Below are 6,257 nucleotides of genomic sequence, written 5' to 3'. Positions count from 1 at the left end.
TATATGAGCAATGATTTAAAGATAACTTTTACCTATAGATAAATAGATATTTACTTATGGACAATGTATAATTGACCGCAAATTGTTGAATTCTAGACTTTTACCTACGCAAAAATGAAATTTAGTGACGGATTTTATATGTAGGTACAAGTTTTTTCTTTTTTCGAGGTCCCTCTAAGTTTGAGGCCCTGCGCCAAGTTGCGCAGGGACGCCTATGATATATATATATATATATATATATATATATATATATATATATATATATATATATAACGTACCTTATCAATTAACATGTTCAACTTTATGCTAATTATAATACGGGTCTTATTGGTTAAGGAAACCAAAAGTACACATTTTATATAGGAAATAACTAAAGAATTTTACATACCATCTGCCAACACAAATTTCTTCTATTTGTGTTTTTTAAGAATGTTCTAAGAGCACTATTTAACATTTTGCATATAATATTTATGTTTTACATATATACATATTTTTTTAAATTGTAGCTAAAAAATTTGCAGTTTGAGTTAGGGTCCTATATCAGCCACTAGTGAAGTACACAACCAAGAATCAGAATGGTGTTTTGACTGTCTCTAAATATTATAAATATGATTAATTACTTAATACAGATAATGATTCATTTCATCTAATTTTTGGGAGATAGATACTATGGAATTTACAATTTATCAAAATAGTGTAATTTTTGTAAATATTATTTTCATTATATATATTATTATATTTATTATTTAAAGTTTGAACCCCTAACCCGAGGTTTTGAGAACGCCGTTGTCCATAAATCATCGGTCATTAGTTATAAGTCATCATATATACTCCCTCCGTCCCTTAATGTAACCCCCCTTTGCATTTTTCACATTTCTTAAGAAAAGTTGTCAGTGTAATTAATGTGTCTGTTTTGTGTATTAATATTACCAAATTGTCCTTTGTTTGTATGTGTATTAAATTTGACTATTCATATTTCAAGACAAATTAGTAATATTAATTGGGGGTATGTTTAGGAAAAAAGTAATAAATGCATCTAGTAATTTGAAAAGGGGGTTACATTTAGGGACAAAAATAAAATCAAATGGGTGGTTACATTAAGGGACGGAGGGAGTAGTTATCAATCAATAGTCATTGCTAGGAGATAGGAACATGTCAGGCCTACCTCCTAGCTTGTTTAGGTCGAACTTGTTTATTAAAAAGACTATGCTTAAACTTTTGAAAAAAAAGACTTATTTAAATAAATAGGCCACACTTAAGAGTTAAGATATTAAAAAAAACTACAGAACCTCATAGGTCAATCTGTTTATGTATATTATTAAAACTTATTTTTTATTTATATTAAAATATAATCTATATTAAACATACAAATCAAGAAACAATTCAAATAATGTATGTTTTAAGTTGGCTTTAAGACCTTGTAGTGAAATATATTTTTAAAACTTTAAAGTGTTAAAAAAACCTTAAAGTGAAATAGACTTTAATGCGGAATTAGTTTATTCATAATTAAATAAAATAGATTGTTTAATGACTTTTATATGAAACAAGTTTGTAAATAAACTTTCAAAAAACACCAATCTTTTAAACAAGTCAGAACATAAAAAAAAAAGTCTAAAAAAGATCGTAGGTTAAACTCAAACTAAAAAAAATAATTAAGTTAGATTCATGTTTATGAAAACTGGCTTGATCTAACTTATTTACATCCCCAGTCATCATCACTTATGAGTAAAGAAAGGACTGTAGTAATCTTTGTTCCTGCATTCAAATTCAAAAGTGGCTAAGTAGGAACAGGTGAGTACGTAGTAATTGTTACTGGCGCCGTCTCCGGTACATTACTGTCATGGGTCATGTACCATTCATGAGACACTTTTTTGTTTTTTTTTTTTTTTCTGCAAAACTAATTATAGACATTGGATTGGTTTGGAAGGCCATGAATGGTTGAGATTAAAAGGTCTCTTTACCTACTAAAATATATTTATTTTAGGCAATCAGGACCCTTTTTTTCCAGTTTAATTTTTGGATTTTATTTTTTTTGTTTATTTTAGTTTTAATACTAATTTTTTAAAATGCAATTGAACATAGACTTAAATGTCTTAAATGGTGTTTTGGGAATTCTCATAAATCTAGAAATGTTTTAAATATATTTTTTAAAATGTTGTTGAACTTGAAATTCAATGTCATAAATGGTGTTTTGGGAATTCCCTTGAAAATTTAGAAATGTTTTCCAGGACCCTTTTTTTTTTGCCAAGTTTAATTTTTGGAGGTTTTTTTGTTCGTTACATTGTTTAAAACATTGAACCATCATCAAATTAAATTTTCTTTTTATTATAATCATTTGAACTTCATTTTGACTCTTGTTAACTCGTATAATACGTTAATATATTTTTAAAAAAAAATTATGTGATGTTAATTTATAAGATGTTAAATTGACATGAATAAAAATTTGTATTATACTAACTTTATGAAATTGATAGTAAATAGTAATAGATTTTGTGTGTTTGACTACAAAACTAGTAAAAGTTCCCTGCTTTTGTACGAGTCACCTAACATTGAGATAATTATATAAAAAATAATTAGATTGTTGATATTGTAGAGTGTTTATAGATATTAAATGAAAATTATAAGTCTTAATGTAGTGTTTCTATTAAATATTTTTCTTTTATATATACAAAAATTTCTTAAATAGTCGAGTCACACCTGAGTCACACAAATTATGGATTTTATTTGTTTATATATTCGAAGACAAATTTTTATGTAAATATATGAGTAAGTTGTTTATTGGAATATAAACGAAGTAGGTACTGAAGTTTTGGAAATCGGAATTTTCGGTATAAATCAAGATGACAAATTATCCCATTAGAAAAGCTGTCAACATGGAGTGACATCACTCCGACGATCAAAACAGACGCAACCAACTAACGGTATCAAATATAATAAATCTGACCGTTGAATATGACCATAATTGAACAAGAACGAAGTAGGAACTGAAATTTCGAAAATCAGAATATTCAGTATAAGTCAATCTGAGAAACTGTCTCATTAGAAATCTAGTCAAAGGTTCTGATTATACCAAAGGTTTGTGAGATTGACTTATACCAAAGGTTCTGATTGCCGAAATTCTAGTTCATACTTCGTTCTTGTTCAATTATGGTCATATTCAACAGTTGGATTTATTATATTTGCTATCGTTAGTCGGTTGCGTCCGTTTTGATCGTCGGAGTAATGTCATTCCATGTTGACTAGCTTTTCTAATGAGATAGTTTGTCAGCTTGACTTATATCGAAAATTCCGATATCCAAAATTTCAGTTTCTACTTCGTTTATATTCCTATAAGATATTTACTCATATATTTACATAAAAATTTGTCTTCCCGTATATAAGCAAATAAAATCCATAATTGGTGTGACTCAACTATTTAAGAAATTTTTGTATATATAAGAAAAAAATATTTAAGAGAAACATTACATTAAGACTTATAATTTTCATTTAATATCTATAGACACTCTACAATATTAACAATCTAATTATTTTTTATATAATAATCGCAATGTTAGGTGACTCATGCGAAAGCATGGAACTTTTACTAGTTTTGTAGTCAAACGCACAAAATCTATTATTATTAATTTCATAAAGTTAGTATAGTACAAATTTTTATTCATGTCAATTTAACATCTTATAAATTAACACCGTATAACTTTTTTTTAAAGGGTCAATTAAGTAAATAGTCCCTACAAATATTCAGAATTTTGTTTTTAGTCCCTAAAAAATAAAATTACACTTTTTATTCCCTATGACATTTTCCTTTAGCATTTTAGGGACCGAAAATGCTGACGTAAATTTTTTACAAGGACTAAAAATGCTGATGAATTTTTTTAAAGGGACTAAAAAGTGCGATTTTATTTTGTAGAGACTAAAAATGAAATTATGAATATTTATAAGAAGAATTTATTTAATTAACCCTTTTTAAAATATATTAACGTATTATACGAGTTAATAAGAGTCAAAATGAAGTTCAAATGATTATAATAAAAAGAAAATTTAATTTGACGGTGGTTCAATGTTTTAAACATTGTAACGAACAAAAAACTTCCAAAAATTAAATTGGGCAAAAAAAATGGGTCCTGAAAAACATTTCTAAATTTTCAAGCGAATCCTCAAAACACGATTTACGACATTTAATTTTAAGTTCAATATCATTTTAAAAAATACATCATTCGGTCACTATTATAAGCAAAACTCTACTTTGTATGTTCATTCAATAAATGATGTATGTGGTCTACATAATAGACTACATACATCATTTATTGAATAAACGTAAAAAGTGGATTTTTGGTTATAATAGTGACCGGAGGGTGTAGTATTAAAACTAAAATAAGCGAACAAAAAAAATTCTAAAAATTAAACTGGTAAAAAAAAACGGTCCTGAAAAACATTTCTAGATTTATGAGAATTCCCAAAACACCATTTACGACATTTAATTCTATGTTCAATTGCATTTTAAAAAATTAGTATTAAAACTAAAATAAACGAAAAAATAAAATCCAAAAATCAAACTGGAAAAAAAGGGTCCTTATTGCCTAAAATAAATATATTTTAGTAGGTAAAGAGACATTTTAATCTCAACAATCCATTACCTTCCAAACCAATCCAATGTCTATAATTAGTTTTGCAGCAAAACAAAAAAACAAAAAAGTGTCTCATGTATGGTACATGACCCATGGCAGTAATGTACCGGAGACGGCGCCATTGTTACTACGTGTCAAGAGTTCAAACACAGAGTATGAGATGAGGAGCACGTGCATGGGATGAAGTAGGGCCATAGGAAGTAAAGCATCACGTGGTAGGGTCCACCGGGAATTGGGAAGCCGCACGAGCACTCACATGGCGATGTGCTGAATGGCTGTTTTTGTTGGGGGCCACGATTATTGTGTTGTGTCCCCTGAAATTTCGGTTATGAAATTACCGTTGATTACGATAAGACACGCCTCGGTGTCAACTTTGGGGACCCACAGCTCTAACGTTGATTACGGATAAACAATGGCTAGGATTCTTTGCAGGCATGAAAATTAACACTACAGCATGTTCAATGGGAGGTCCTTACTTAACCAAGATCATTTCCAGTTAAGGATCCTCTATTGAAGGAAGAAAAAATGAGTCTAAGTACTATGTTAGGAGACATTCTTGTAGTTTTTTTTTTTTGGTCAAGCATTCTTGTCGTATTTTACTACTCCTGAGAGATAAAAATATTTGTGTTTAGGAGTATTAGTAAATAATTTTAGGTACAATAACAATGCAGTGTTAATTTTTGTTTTTTTTTTAACAAATAAAAATGGTATATATTGCTCAAACGAACAGCGATTCACCCCGCACAAGATGTGCTAAAATTGATGAATCACACAATATCTTTTACGAGGACATGGCACCAAAAACCGAAGGTTGCCACCACCAAAAATAAAACAAAATTACATGACACTCGTACATAACAATGGATGCCTCCACCAATCATGAAAACTAAAAGCAATATGAACAACATTCGTAGAAAGCCATAAAAATGAATTACGCTTTACTCTTTCAATGATATTGTGAGGATCGATGACCTCATTTGTGAAGACACGGTTGTTCCTTTCCTTCCAAATTGTCCAAGAAGAAGCTAGCCAAATTAATTTGAAGAATACATATGAAGATCGCGGCATACCCACCAAGTGAGTAAATTGAAAGAAATGGTCAGTAATCGAACCAGGACAAACAAAAGAAATCCCGAGCCAATTACATATTAAAGACCAAACTCTCCCAAAAAAATTACAAACAACGAACAGGTGATCCACCGTCTCAATGAAACCACACCCACTGACACATAAGTTATTGTCAGGCTGAAGTAGCTGTCTACGCACCAGATTTGATCTAGTTGGAATTCTGTCTTGAAGTAGTCGCCAAGCAAAAATAGAAACTTTAGAAGGAACCAATTTATGCCATACATTGTTAATTGCTACACCAATCAAAGGTTCATCAGCTGATGTGAGAAACCTATAAGTCCCACGAACGGAATAACCATGTATAGGATCTAGTAGCCACCTCAAATAGTCGTGTTTATTAACCTGCAAAATGGCGTTATTCAACAAAACAAAACACTCTCCTCCTCCCACGCCAATAAACGCCTCCTCAAACTCCACGCGTTACCTCCTTCCTCCCACCCTAACCTCGCCATATCCTCCACTGAATATTCCTTATGCAATGATAACTCATGAAGACGGCTGAAC

This window comes from Medicago sativa, chromosome 4, assembly GCF_051527215.1.
Source record: "Medicago sativa cultivar Bolivia chromosome 4, Bolivia_mono, whole genome shotgun sequence".
Taxonomy (NCBI): Eukaryota; Viridiplantae; Streptophyta; class Magnoliopsida; order Fabales; family Fabaceae; genus Medicago; species Medicago sativa.
The sequence above is the reverse complement of the archived record's forward strand: the minus strand, read 5'-3'. Positions refer to the sequence as shown.